This window comes from Hylobates moloch, unplaced genomic scaffold (assembly GCF_009828535.3).
Source record: "Hylobates moloch isolate HMO894 unplaced genomic scaffold, HMol_V3 SCAFFOLD_1, whole genome shotgun sequence".
In the NCBI taxonomy this organism is placed as follows: domain Eukaryota; kingdom Metazoa; phylum Chordata; class Mammalia; order Primates; family Hylobatidae; genus Hylobates; species Hylobates moloch.
Window position 1 is genome coordinate 199,198,883 of NW_026652276.1, and position 15,693 is coordinate 199,214,575.

General features: G+C 38.9%; 1 long non-coding RNA gene across 1 annotated transcript in view; it reads left to right on the forward strand.

The window, feature by feature from the left end:
* The window catches only part of LOC131382906 (uncharacterized), a 78,302-nt gene extending 65,892 nt beyond the window's left edge, over window positions 1-12,410 (forward strand). The window contains exon 4 of the long non-coding RNA XR_009212549.1: window positions 12,369-12,410. This is a non-coding gene — a long non-coding RNA (uncharacterized LOC131382906). The remainder of the gene's footprint in view (window positions 1-12,368) is intronic.
* The last annotated feature ends 3,283 nt before the right edge of the window (window positions 12,411-15,693 follow it).

Consider the following 15,693-nt stretch of genomic DNA (forward strand, 5'->3'; position numbering starts at 1 on the left):
GCACACCACGAAAGAAGACTGAAGGGCTCTTGTGATTCAGGTTCTAAGATGCTGGGAAATGCTCTCTTGTCCTCAGTCGGTGTATTCTTTTACCTTCAGTTTGCTTTGCTGGGACACATCATTTCCTCTCTCCTTGCGAAGAGCTGTAGCCATCGTTTCCTCCTTTAGAGTATATTTCTTTAAGCTCTTTAGAAAACTTTAGTCATGAAATGCTTGATATTCTAAATCTGAATAAAACCATTGTGAATGTAGTCCATAGCTCCCTTAGGACTACAGTTTATTAATTAATTAATTTATTTATTTTATTATTATTATACTTTAAGTTTTAGGGTACATGTACACAACGTGCAGGTTTGTTACATATGTATACATGTGCCATGTTAGTGTGCTGCACCCATTAACTGCTCATTTAGCATTAGTTATATCTCCTAATGCTATCTCTCCCCCCTCCCCCCACCCCACAACAGTGCCCGGAGTGTGATGTTCCCCTTCCTGTGTCCAGGTGTTCTCATCATTCAATTCCCACCTATGAGTGAGAACATGCAGTGTTTGGTTTTTTGTCCTGTGATAGTTTGCTGAGAATGATGGTTTCCAGCTTCATCCGTGTCCCTACAAAGGACATGAACTCATGCTTTTTTATGGCTACATAGTATTCCAAGGTGTATATGTGTCACATTTTCTTAATCCAGTCTATCATTGTTGGACATTTAGGTTGGTTCCCAGTCTTTGCTATTGTGAATAGTGCCACAATAAACATACGTGTGCATGTGTCTTTATAGCAGCATGATTTATAAACCTTTGGGTATATACCCAGTAATGGGATGGCTGGGTCAAATGGTATTTCTAGTTCTAGATCCCTGAGGAACTGCCACACTGATTTCCACAATGGTTGAACTAGTTTACAGTCCCACCAACAGTGTAAAAGTGTTCCTATTTCTCCACATCCTCTCCAGCACCTGTTGTTTCCTGACTTTTTAATGATTGCCATTCTAACTGGTGTGAGATGGTATCTCATTGTGGTTTTGATTTGCATTTCTCTGAGCATTTTTTCATGTGTTTTTTGGCTGCATAAATGTCTTCTTTTGAGAAGTGGCTGTTCATATCCTTCACCCACTTTTTGATGGGGTTGTTTGTTTCTTTCTTGTAAATTTGTTTGAGTTCATTGTAGATTCTGGATATTAGCCCTTTGTCAGATGAGTAGGTTGCAAAAATTTTCTCCCATTCTGTAGGTTGCCTGTTCACTCTGATGGTAGTTTATTTTGCTGTGCAGAAGCTCTTTAGTTTGATTAGATCCCATTTGTCAGTTTTGGCTTTTGTTGCCATTGCTTTTGGTGTTTTAGACATGAAGTCCTTGCCCATGCCTATGTCCTGAATGGTATTGCCTAGATTTTCTTCTAGGGTTTTTATGGTTTTAGGTCTAACATGTAAGTCTTTAATCCATCTTGAATTAATTTTTGTATAAGGTGTAAGGAAGGGATCCAGTTTCAGCTTTCTACATATGGCTAGCCAGTTTTCCCAGCACCATTGATTAAATAGGGAATCCTTTCCCCATTTCTTATTTTTGTCAGGTTTGTCAAAGATCAGATAGTTGTAGATATGCGGCATTATTTCTGAGGGCTGTGTTCTGTTCCATTGGTCTATATCTCTGTTTTGGTACCAGTACCATGCTGTTTTGGTTACTGTAGCCTTGTAGTATAGTTTGAAGTCAAGTAGCATGATGCCTCCAGCTTTGTTCTTTTGGCTTAGGATTGACTTGGCGATGCGGGCTCTTTTTTGGTTCCATATGAACTTTAAAGTAGTTTTTTCCAATTCTGTGAAGAAAGTCATTGGTAGCTTGATGGGGATGGCATTGAATCTACAAATTACCTTGGGCAGTATGGCCATTTTCACGATATTGATTCTTCCAACCCATGAGCATGGAATGTTCTTCCATTTGTTTGTATCCTCTTTTATTTCATTGAGCAGTGGTTTGTAGTTCTCATTGAAAACATCCTTCACATCCCTTGTAAGTTGGATTCCTAGGTATTTTATTCTCTTTGAAGCAATTGTGAATGGGATTTCACTCATGATTTGTCTCTCTGTTTGTCTGTTATTGGTGGATAGGAATGCTTGTGATTTTTGCACATCGATTTTGTCTCCTGAGACTTTACTAAAGTTGCTTATCAGCTTAAGGAGATTTTGGGCTGAGACAATGGGGTTTTCTAGATATAGAATCATGTCATCTGCAAACAGGGACAATTTGACTTCCTCTTTTCCTAATTGAATGCCCTTTATTTCCTTCTCCTGCCTGATTGCCCTGGCCAGAACTTCCAACACTATGTTGAATAGGAGTGGTGAGAGAGGGCATCCCTGTCTTGTGCCAGTTTTCAAAGGGAATGCTTCCAGTTTTTGCCTATTCAGTATGATATTGGCTGTGGGTTTGTCATAGATAGCTCTTATTATTTTGAGATACATCCCATCAATACCTAATTTATTGAGAGTTTTTAGCATGAAGAGTTGTTGAATTTTGTCAAAGGCCTTTTCTGCATCTATTGAGATAATCATGTGGTTTTTGTCTTTGGTTCTGTTTATATGCTGGATTACGTTTATTGATTTATGTATGTTGAACCAGCCTTGCATCCCAGGGATGAAGCCCACTTGATCATGGTGGATAAGCTTTTTGATGTGCTGCTGGATTTGGTTTGCCAGTATTTTATTGAGGATTTTTGCATCAATGTTCATCAAGGATATTGGTTTAAAATTCCCTTTTCTCATTGTGTCTCTGTCAGGCTTTGGTATTAGGATGATGCTGGCCTCATAAAATGAGTTAGGGAGGATTCCCTCTTTTTCCATTGATTGGAATAGTTTCAGAAGGAATGGTACCAGCTCCTCCTTGTACCTCTGGTAGAATTCGGCTGTGAATCCATCTGGTCCTGGACTTTTTTTGGTTAGTAAGCTATTAATTATTGCCTCAATTTTAGAGACTGTTATTGGTCTATTCAGAGATTCAACTTCTTCCTGGTTTAGTCTTGGGAGGGTGTATGTGTCAAGGAATTTATCCCTTTCTTCTAGATTTTCTAGTTTATTTGCATAGAGGTGTTTATAGTATTCTCTGATGGTAGTTTGTATTTCTGTGGGATTGGTGGTGATATCCCCTTTGTCATTTTTTATTGTGTCTATTTGATTCTTCTCTCTTTTCTTCTTTATTAGTCTTGCTAGTGGTCTATCAATTTTGTTGATCTTTTCAAAAAACCAGCTCCTGGATTCACTGAGTTTTTGAAGGGTATTTTGTGTCTCTATTTCCTTCAGTTCTTCTCTGATCTTAGTTATTTCTTGCCTTCTGCTAGCTTTTGAATGTGTTTGCTGTTGCTTCCCTAGTTCTTTTAATTGTGATGTTAGGGTGTGAATTTTAGATCTTTCCTGCTTTCTGTTGTGGGCATTTAGTGCTATAAATTTCCCTCTACACACTGTTTTGAATGTGTCCCAGAGATTCTGGTATATTGTGTCTTTGTTCTTGTTGGTTTCAAAGAACATCTTTATTTCTGCCTTCATTTCGTAATGTACCCAGTAGTCATTCAGGAGCAGGTTGTTCAGTTTCCATGTAGTTGAGCGGTTTTGAGTGAGTTTCTTAATTCTGAGTTCTAGTTTGATTGCACTGTGGTCTGAGAGACAGTTTGTTATAATTTCTGTTCTTTTACAATTGCTGAGGAGAGCTTTACTTCCATCTATGTGGTCAATTTTGGAATAGGTGTGGTGTGGTGCTGAAAAAAATGTATATTCTGTTGATTTGGGGTGTAGAGTTCTATAGATGTCTATTAGGTCTGCTTGGTGCAGAGCTGAGTTTAATTCTTGGGTATCCTTGTTAACTTTCTGTCTCGTTGGTCTGTCTAATGTTGACAGTGGGGTGTTAAGTCTCCCATTATTATTGTGTGGGAGTCTAAGTCTCTTTGTAGATCACTCAGGACTTGCTTTATCAATCTGGGTGCTCCTGTATTGGGTGCATATCTATTTTAGGATACTTAGCTCTTCTTGTTGAATTGATCCCTTTACCACTATATAATTGCCTTCTTCGTCTCTTTTGATCTTTGTTGGTTTAAAGTCTGTTTTATCCGAGACTGGGATTGCAACCCCTGCCTTTTTGTGTTTTCCATCTCCTTGGTAGATCTTCCTCTATGCCTTTATTTTGAGCTTATGTGTGTCTCTGCAGGTGAGATGGGTTTCCTGAATAGAGCACACTGATGGCTCTTGACTCTTTATCCAATTTGCCAGTCTGTGTCTTTTAGTTGGAGCATTTAGCCCATTTACATGTAAGGTTAATATTGTTATGTGTGAATTTGATCCTGTCATTATGATGTTAGCTGATTATTTTGCTCGTTAGTTGATGCAATTTCTTCTTAGCCTTGATGGTCTTTACAATTTGGCATGTTTTTGCAGTGGCTGGTACCGGTTGTTCCTTTTCATGTTTAGTGCTTCCTTCAGGAGCTCTTTTAGGGCAGGCCTGGTGATGACAAAATCTCTCAGCATTTGCTTGTCTGTAAAGGATTTTATTTCTCCTTCACTTATGAAGCTTAGTTTGGCTGGATATGAAATTCTGGGTTGAAAAGTCTTTTGTTTAAGAATGGTGAATATTGGCCCCCACTCTCTTCTGGCTTGTAGAGTTACTGCCGAGAGATCAGCTGTTAGTCTGATGGGCTTCCCTTTGTGGGTAACCTGACCTTTCTCTCTGGTTGCCCTTAACCTTTTTTCGTTCATTTCCACTTTGGTGAATCTGACAATTATGTGTCTTGGAGTTGCTCTTCTCGGGGAGTATCTTTGTGGCGTTCTCTGTGTTTCCTGAATCTGAATGTTGGCCTGCCTTGCTAGATTGGGGAAGTTCTCCTGCATAGTATCCTGCAGAGTGTTTTCCATCTGGGTTCCATTCTCCCCGTCACTTTCAGGTACACCAATCAGACGTAGATTGGGGCTTTTCACATAGTCCCATATTTCTTGGAGGCTTTGTTCATTTCTTTTTATTCTTTTTTCTCTAAACTTCTCTTCTTGCTTTATTTCATTCATTTCGTCTTCCATCTCTGATACCCTTTCTTCCAGTTGATTGCATCAGCTGCTGAGGCTTGTGCATTCATCACATAGTTCTCATGCCATGGTTTTCAGTTCCATCAGGTCCTTTAAGGACTTCTCTGCATTGGTTATTCTAGTTAGCCATTCATCTAATGTTTTTTTTCAAGGTTATCAGCTTCTTTGCCATTGGTTTGAACTTCCTCCTTTAGCTCGGAGTAGTTTGATCTTCTGAAGCCTTCTTCTCTCAACTTGTTAAAGTCATTCTCCGTCTAGCTTTGTTCCGTTGCTGGTGAGGAGCTGCATTCCTTTGGAGGAGGAGAGGCGCTCTGATTTTTAGAGTTTCCAGTTTTTCTGCTCTGTTTTTTCCCCATCTTTGTGGTTTTATCTACCTTTGGTCTTTAATGATGGTGACGTACAGATGGGTTTTTGGTGTGGATGTCCTTTCTGTTTGTTAGTTTTCCTTCTAACAGTCAGGACCCTCAGCTGCAGGTCTGTTGGAGTTCGCTGGAGGTCCAGTCCAGACCCTGTTTCTCTTGGGTATCAGCAGCGGTGGCTGCAGAACAGTGGATATTGGTGAACCGCAGATGCTGCTGCCTGATCATTCCTCTGGAAGTTTTGTCTCAGAGGAGTACCCAGCCGTGTGAGGTGTCAGTCCGCCCCTACTGGGGGGTGCCTCCCAGTTAGGCTACTCGGGGGTCAGGGACCCACTTGAGGTGGCAGTCTGCCCGTTCTCAGATCTCAAGCTGCGTGCTGGGAGAACCACTACTCTCTTCAAAGCTGTCAGACAGGGACATTTAAGTCTGCAGAGGTTACTGCTGTCTTTTGTTTGTCTGTGCCCTGCCCCCAGAGGTGGAGCCTACATAGAGGCAGGCAGGCCTCCTTGAGCTGTGGTGGGCTGCACCCAGTTCGAGCTTCCTGGCGGCTTTGTTTACCTACTCAAGCCTCGGCAATGGTGGGCGCCCCTCCCCCAGCCTCGCTGCCACCTTCCAGTTTGATCTCAGACTGCTGTGCTAGCAATGAGCGAGGCTCCATGGGCATAGGACCCTCCGAGCCAGGTGCAGGATATAATCTCCTGGTGTGCCATTTGTTAAGCCCATTGGAAAAGCACAGTATTAGGGTGGGAGTGACCCGATTTTCCAGGTGCCATCTGTCACCCCTTTCTTTGACTAGGAAAGGGAATTCCCTGACCCCTTGCACTTCCTGGGTGAGGCATTGCCTCGCCCTGCTTCGGCTCACTCACGGTGCACTGCACCAACTGTCCTGCACCCACTGTCCGGCACTCCCCAGTGAGATGAACCCAGTACCTCAGTTGGAAATGCAGAAATCACCCATCTTCTGTGTCGCTCACGCTGGGAGCTGTAGACTGGAGCTGTTCCTATTCGGCCATCTTGGCTCCACTCCCGAGTATTTCATTAAATTTATTTCAATCTCTGATATCCTTTCTTCTGCTTGATCGATTCAGCTATTGATACTTGTGTATGCTTCATGAAGTTCTTGTGCTGTGTTTCTCAGCTCCATCAGGTCATTTATGTTCTTCTCTAAACTGATTATTCTAGTTAGCAGTTCGTGTAACCATTTATCAAGATTCTTAGCTTCTTTGTTTTGAGTTAGAATTTACTCCTTTAGCTTGGAGGAGTTTGTTATTACCCACCTTCTGAAGTCTACTTCTGTCAATTTGTCAAACTCATTCTCTGTCCAGTTTTGTTCCCTTGCTGGCGAGGAGTTGTGATCCTTTGGAGGAGAAGAGGCATTCTGGTTTTTGGAATTTTCAGCCTTTTTTCACTGTTTTTTTCTCATCTCCATGGATTTATCAACCTTTGGTCTTTGATGTTGGTGACCTGCAGATGTGGTTTTTGCGTGGTCATCCTTTTTGTTGATGTTGATGCTATTGCTTTCTGTTGGTTAGTTTTCCTTCTAATAATCAAGCCCCTCTTCTGCAGGTCTGCTGGAGTTTGCTGGAGGTCCACTCCAGACCCTGTTTGCCTGGGTATCACCAGTGAAGGCTGCATAACAGCAAAGATTGCTGCCTGCTCCTTCCTCTGGAAGCTTTGTCCCAGAAGGGCACCCACCAGACGCCAGCTGGAACTCTCCTGTATGAGGTGTCTGTCAACCCCTGCTGGGAGGTGTCTCCCCATCAGGAGGCACAGGGGTCAGGAACCCACTTGAGCAGGCAGTCTGTCCCTTGGTAGACCTCGAGCACTGTGCCAGGAGATCCACTGCTCTCTTCAGAGCCAGCAGGCAGGAATGTTTAAGTCTGCGGAAGGTGTTCTCACAGCTGCCCCCTCCCCAAGATGCTCTGTCCCAGGGAGATGGGAGTTTTATCTATAAGCCCCTGACTGGGGCTCCTTCCTTTTTTTCAGAGATGCCCTGCCCAGAGAGGAGGAGATTCCTATTGTTTTTCTACTGCTGCTTCTAGGATTTGACAGGTTGTATTTCAGTAAAGAGTAATAAACACACAGAAAGAAGACAGGAATATTTTACCTAGTGCTTCACTGAAATCAGATTCAGTATATTTATCAATAATTATTCACTGAGGCCATCCTGTCCTTGATTTGGAGCTAGTGAACATGTTGTTCATGGGACATAGAATAATATTTTAACTAAAAAATAAAAATCATAGCCCATCAACTGGATTTTTTGTCACAGAAACCTGATATATCTAGGGAATTATCAATATGTGGATACTTTGGTGTCAAGCATTGAATATAACCTATTTTGTTAACCATGTGAAAACATTAAACCAGTACACATTTTATTTGGCATGTTGTCATCCAGTGACAAAAAATATTAAAGAATCTTAGTGGAAGGAGTTATATATAACAAACAGGAATAATAATTTAAGACAAACAATAAAGATAGATATACGTTAGAAGATCTCCCTTAGTCCACTTGAGCTACTATATAAAAAAATATCTTAGACTATGTAATTTATAAGGAACAGAAAATTATTGCTCACAGTTCTAGAGGCAGGGAAGTCCAGGATCAAGTTTCCAGCAGATTTCGTGTTTGGTGAAGGTTTGCTGTCTGCCTCATAAGATGCCACCTTCTAACTGTGACTTCACGTGGTGGAAGGGGCAAGGGAGATCCCTTGAGCCTCTTTTATTGGAGTACCAAAAATTTATCAGAGTGGAGCCCTCATAACTTAATCAGATCCCAAATTCCCCACCTCTTACACTATTGCATTGGGTTTTAGGTTGCATCCTATGAATTTGTGGAAACACCAACATTCAGACCATAGAACTATCTAAAATAACACAATTGTGGTAATTACCTTTTTGGCCAAAATATACTTTTAAAGTAATGAGAAACCAGTCAGTACTTAGGTCAAATTATATTTCTAAAAGTTGATAGCTTAGATGATTTTTATTGTGTCATATAAAAAAGTTTAAAAATTATATTTAGTTACTTAAGGATGATGCTTTAAAAAACAAAACTATGTGAAAAGAATCCACTCTTGAGAATGCATTCTTGTGTTGCTAATGAAAACTTTGCTGTCATAAATAAAAGGAAACAAATACATGTATAAAAGAGAGCTTTTCTTCACAAGTTTTATTTGACCTTTGATAGAGTCAGGAGATGCTATTAACATCTAAGTAGTTTTAGAATTTCAAGAATAAAAGGATACTCTCTGACTGCAGCATTTTTGTATTTTTAATTCCAAGGCCTCTGTTACGGTGTTCGCATACTGATTAAAGGATTAGTTTTTCCATTTTTCTGCCAATCCTGTAAGCAACAACTTGAATGATCAAACATGGTAAATATAAATATTTAATATGCAGAATTTTATGTAATCATTTGTATTAATATTTATCTAGCACTTTAAGTTTCCAACTCCCTTTCTTGTTAGTCATTTCCCCAGCATCCTGGTGCCCATGAGTTTAGGAGCTTTGTTTCTTGCTGAGGAGGCAGGCACCAGCTTGAGAAAATGCACTGGGGTGTTGGGCATCTGAACTTTCTTCTTTTCTCTTTGGTCTGGAAATATGATAAAAGGCATATCTAATATCTTTTGCTTATTTGAAAGAATTGTCTAATCCCTACGCTAGATTTATGTTGTGTTGATTGGGGGGAGGGGGAGGAAATGCATGATTTTAGACTAATGGCATATCAGTTAAAGGCTGGGCTATTTGAAGGAGAAGTGTGAAAGTTTAACATATCCTTAGCACTTACGATATGTTAGGCTATAAAACCCAAAGTTAATAACACTGCCTTCTGCTGTTGGTCCTATGCAGCTCTCATCTTACCCTTCTGTGACTGGAAAGGGGTCTGGATGCAGATCCTAAGGGAGAGTTCTTGGATCTTGCATAATAAAGAATTCAGGGTGAGTCCATAGAGTAAAGTGAAAGCAAGTTTATTAGAAAAGTAAAGGAATAAAAGAATGGCTACTCCATAGACAGAGCCTCTGGTTGCCAATTTTTATGGTTATTTCTTGATTATATGATAAACAAGGGGTGGATTATTCAGTCCTCCCCTTTTTAGATCATATAGGGTAACTTCCTGACATTGCCATGACATTTGTAAACTGTCATGGTGCTGGTGGGAGTGTATTAGTGAGGATGACCAGAGCTCACTCTCGTTGCCATCTTGGTTCTGGTGGGTTTTAGCCAGCTTCTTTACTATAACCTGTTTTATCAGCAAGGTCTTTATGGCCTGTATCTTGTGCCATCATCCTGCACCTTAGAATGTCTTAACCATCTGGGAATGCAGACCAGTAAGTTTTTAGCCTTATTTTACCCAGCACCTATTGAAGATGCAGTTGCTGTGGTTCAAACACCTCTGACACTTCCAGTCTTGCCTACTTTAAACTGTTCCCCATGCTGCTAACACATAGCTACTGAGCAGATCTCTCTCTTTTTTTTTTTTTTTTTTTTGAGACGGAGTCTCGCTCTCTCGCCCAGGCTGGAGTGCAGTGGCGCAATCTCGGCTCACTGCAAGCTCCGCCTCCCGGGTTCACGCCATTCTCCTGCCTCAGCCTCTCTGAGTAGCTGGGAGTACAGGCGCCCGCCACCACGCCCGGCTTATTTTTTGTATTTTTAGTAGAGACGGGGTTTCACTGTAGTCTCGATCTCCTGACCTTGTGATCCGCCCGCCTCGGCCTCCCAAAGTGCTGGGATTACAAGCGTGAGCCACCACGCCGGGCCGAGCAGATCTCTCTTAATGCAAATATATTATTTACTCCCCTATTAGAGATTTTGTTATAGGCTCTCTGTAGCCTACAAGAAAAAGGTAAAACATCCAACCACCCCTGATCCATCTACGCCCTCAACGTCACTCAGCTCACCAGCTACCTCATAGCTCATGCTGTATTAATGAGACAGATACCTCTAGGACTACTTCATACTTCCAAACTCTTGCTCCCTGTTCCTACTTCCCGGAATACCCTCTTCCCAGAAAACCTTTCCCATACCCCAGTTGATTCTAAGTACCCTTGTGAAGAAAACCAGAATATTTTACCCCGAAATATACTTCTTTGGCGTGTTTTAATATGGCTATTCAGAGGGGCTGCAAAACATAAACATAGCCCTGAAAAGCTGCCTGGTTTATGGGAAATTTGCATCTGTAGAGGAAATCTACGTTAGTGAAATGAAGTAAACAACAGATGAAAACAGGCTTTCTCTGAGGTCCCCCTTGGATCTAGGAAAGGTTAACTCACAGAAAAAAGAGACTCAAAGTCTCACACTTTTAAAGGTCTGACAGAGAAGCCTTTACCAAAAGCTACCATCTATTATTTTTGAGGGCAGCTCTGAGATTACCTGAAATATTTTCATGTGTATAACAAGACAGCCTTTGCTTGACATACTTTCTTCTCTCTACTCTCCCATAACCTGTGATACCACCTTTCCCTGTCCCCAGGACCTCCAAGCCTCTATTCTTTCTGTAACCTGAGGGTGTAATGAAAACTTCAGTTATTTGACCCCTCCTTTGAGCCTCATACCTTGTAGTATGGCTCCCATGTCCATAAGCCCGTTAATAAATTTGTAAACCTTTCCCTTCCACTAATCTGTCTTTTGTTACAGAGGTATCCCAGCTAAGAACTCATGAGAATTGAGAAAAGAAATTATGTATTTTTTTTTCCTCCCCTTCCATTGCCCTAGGCTTCCATAGACTTCTTACTCATTGGCAGAACAAACAGCATGTTTGATAGTCCAGGCCTCAGACTGGGTTTGATCCTATAGTCTGTCCTTTACTTTCTGAATAACCTTAACTTCTTCAACCTCCCATTCTTTATCAGTAAAATAAGGTATTTATAATAATAGTACTTGTCTCATAGAGGATTCAGTGAGTTAATACTGGTAAATTACTTTGACATTGTACCTTGCACATTGTAAACATGTAATAAATGTTTCAATTACAATGATGCCATTTTCCATTATCAGTAATTATGATTGCTATAGCATCTTTTGCATTATGATTTCAACATTATCTTTTCCATGAGTTTGTTTTCCTACTAGATTATCTCCTCCTATAAGGTAGTATTCATTCCATACTTATCTCTGAATCCTCAGAGCTCTGCATTGAGCCTCATTCATAATAGGAAGTCAATAGATGTTACATGCTTGCGAGATTGCCAGCTTATCGTCTAAATTAATATTAAAGCATCACACTCTGGACTTTGTAGAATGGCTAAGAAAAGTGTTTCTTCATAGGCTAGAGGTTCAGATTATATGTTTGTTACAAAACTGGCAGGTTTGTATGCCCGCTCTGCAGAAACATATCAATATACTGAGACAGTGGAGATTGCAGCAGGGAAAGAGTTTAATAATAGCAAGGCCAAAAAGCAAGGAGATGGGAGGAATCCTGAAGCCTCAAATCTGTCTCCTCAAGGGGTGCTGCTCAAGGATATTTAAGAGGATTGTGGAAGGTGAGGGGCTGCAAAGTTGGGGTTGTTGATTGGTCGAGGAAAGGGGGATAAAATCATCAGAATGTGGATATTGCATTCTTCCGTGAGTGAGTTCCTTGCTGGGCCCTTCAGACAAGCTACTTTTATTAATATGCAAAATGTAAAGGGAACATTTAAAGTTTATTTTATTTGTTTTAGATTTTACCTATAAAACAAACAAACAAACAAACAAAAAAACACAATATCCTGTGACAAGGGGTACATAATAAACAGCAACTAGCTATAAGAAAGTGGGCCAAAGAGCAAGCTGGCTTAATAATTACTGCTGATTTTGCTATAAGCCCAGCTAGATTTTTTGTTTTTCTTAATTAATTTTATATAGTTTTCTTGGGGATAGTTCTATGTTCATGTACATTTCTAGTACTTTCAGTGTAGTCTCTGTTGGGTGTTCCCGGGGTTTGTTTCTGACAGCCATTTTCTGTTTTCTCTATAGGTACCAGGCTCTTGGAGCCTTACATTCTTCAGCATTTAGAAGGTACTTAAATTATTTAATTCCTGTTTTTGAATTTATAATTAAATAGTAAAACTATTTTATTGTGTGCAGATATTGATGATGTTATTTATGTATTTGGTTTATGTTTTTGTTTGTTTGTTTGTTTGTTTATTTATTTATTTATTTATTTATTTTGAGGCAGAGTCTCACTCTGGTAACCCAGGCTGAGTGCAGAGGTACAATCATGGATGCAGCCTCAACTTTCTAGGTTAAATCAATCCTCCCACCGCAGCCTCCCAAGTAGCTGGGACTACAGGTGTGCGCCATGACATCTGGGTAAGTTTTAATTTATTTTAAAGACAGATTCTTGCCATTTTGCCCAGACTGTTCTCAAACTCCTGGACTCAAGTGATCTCCCTGCCTTGGCCTTCCAAAATGTTGGGATTATAGGTGTAAGCCAGAACACCCAGCCTATGCCTTTGTTGAAACTCTGAAAGCAGAATGGCAGATAGTAGCTTTAAGTGAATCAAAAGAAATGATTTTTTCTTATTTTTTATTTTTGAAGATCATGAAGTTTGTAATTTTTTTTCTTAACCAAATGTAATATTGTTAAATAGATGGTGTTTCTGAATATAACTTTTAGTAAGTTATCTTTAATATTTCTGTTTCCTTAGCAAGATGGGAGGTCTTCAATGACAAATAATTTTCTTTTAATCTTGGTAGGACTTGTCAGTTCTGTTGGCATAAACATAGGGTTTTAAATTGAAAACCAAGGTTGTTTACTGGATATAGATAGAGATTTACTACAGAATTCTATTATCCAAGACTTCTAAAAGATTGATATATCTTTAGTTATTATTAATACTCCCATGTCTCCTCTTATAGTTTTCTTTTTTTATTGCTTAATGCTTCACTTTTCTTACTTTTCTCTGGAAAAGCATTCAGTATGTAGTATTAGAATGCATAACCTTGTAAGCATATTTATAGCATCTCATTTTTTAATATTGTGATGAATGATTAATCATAAAGGGTTCATCTTTTTTATCCTATGCCATATCTAATGTATCCATGATTTAATACTTTGGAGGTTTTTGGAGGCTTTAAACTGTCCTTGGTTTGAAGGTCCTTTTACAGGCTTTAAACTGTCCTTGGTTTGAAGGTGTGATTTCACTGGGGACCTGCCCCATATGCCTAGGGATTTTTCTGTCTCCTGCTACTATCAATATTAGATAGTTGTAAGTAATGTTTCAGAAGTTGTTGGTATATGGAGTCCCTGAAATTAGGTGCAAGATTTAAGAGTTCTGGGAAAGTTCTTATTTTAATCAACTCTATCTCTCTTAAATGGATTAATTTTAAAAAGGCAGGAGAAAGGTTTATTGAATGATCTAGAGAGAGTGACTTGCACTAATCCTTTGTTTCATTCAACACCATTCTCATCCTTTATTAAATGTAGAATAGCCTTATGGTCTGCTTGTCCTCCAGATAGGAGTGGCTTGTATACAATTGATGTTTCTTGGGATCTTGAATATAGGGCTTGCTCCCACTCTAGGGCTAAACATTAGAAGACCAAATGGCTTGGCTTGTGTGGTCTTAGGTTTCATCTAAATAGGAAGAGTGTGCTAACAGCTCTAGTCTCAATTCACGACCAGGATCCTACATTTAGGCTCCTTGCTCCCTTGGTGTTATGAATCTGAAAGATAATGCATCTCCCTCAAAGTTATGTGAGAAGTGAAACCTTTTACTGAATAATTTTTTTCTTAAAGAAGAAGGGATCTATTATTGACTTGGCTGTCTTATCTTACTTATGCAGTCTAGACTTAGTAATATTCTTAACTGACACTTTTTTTTTGGTGGAGCAGTATGAATTTATCTTTACTTTCCTCTAGTAGTATCAAAAGCTAACATCTAAATGTAAAGATATTAAATATGACTCAATTTCTTTTTTTTCCAAGGAAAGATGTCACAATATTATTTTGGAAATTCTCTATATAGATTGTGAGAAAGTCTATAAAAATGTTTACCACATAACAATTCAATCAATACTATTTCTGTGTTCCTCATGACAAGTGTTCTTAATTCATAGTGAATTTCTCTCAATTTCAAGGTCTAAGGTAAAGACCATGTCCTTGGAGAAAAAAACATGTTAGAGTCAAACTATCACTATTAAAACAATTTGTTGGACCAGCTGAAAATATTTATTAATTCACCTTTATATGTATATATTAAATCATTGTATTTTTGTCTTAATAATACTTGAGGTAAAGATAGTTGATTTCCTACATAACCTTAGTTAAGAAACAGATATTATTAGTGTATTATAATAATAAGAAAAAACCCACTCATCACTTTGAAAACTAAAAATCAATCCTGAATATTGAACTAAAAATTAATAAAATGTGATATTCATTAGAAAATATTTTTTACTTTGAAACTGCAAAGAGTCTGGTAAATTTCTTCTTATGCATATGGAATATTGAAAAAGCAAGCAAAACTTACAACTATATTCAGGAGCTTTCACTTGTGATTAATAACAAAACAGTATTTTAATAAATAAAATATTTATGTATTAAGGTAAAATAGACTTGAATATATAGATAATCCAGCTTCACTGGCACTAGAGATATATTTTAAAGTAATATTAAAGATAAAACATTTATGTTTAAGCCAAATACCAGAAAACATCATATAAATTATTTTTTATTATAAACATTTTGACATCACAAGCTTAGAGTAGAAATTCTTTTTCTATTCATCGTTTCCATTCCTTTCCTAGTATGAACACTTTATATTTTTCATTACATTTGTGTAAGAAATTCTCAGATTATTCACTCCTAGCAGATATAACCTAACAAGAAAAACATCATGAATCAAATGCATGATGACCTCAGGCTGCAGCTTGTCTTGTGTTACTGTCTTCTGAGGGAGAACAAATCCAAGCATCTTAACTAGATTTATAGACTTCTGTTGACTCACCACAGGGATGTTTTAGAAGGTCTCAGAGTATGGTGGTTTTGTGATAACCAGCTAAAGAAGTTATGGCCTGCCACAATTTGTGCTTTAAGTAAACTCCAATTTGTTGTGTGTATATCAAGAGCAATGTTTTAATACTTGATAGCAGTATGAAACATTGTAGGTACACTCACCATGTCTCTAATCTCTAGATTGGAGCGTCATCTCTTTTCTAGTTTCTAGAACCATTGAATGAACACGTCAAGAATCTCTGGTGTTTAAACCTCATATGTTGTGGTGCATGCAAAGAATTGGACACTTGAGTCACTTATGGTCTACTTGAGGAAATGTGCTAGGTTATTTTGGTGGCTAGAAA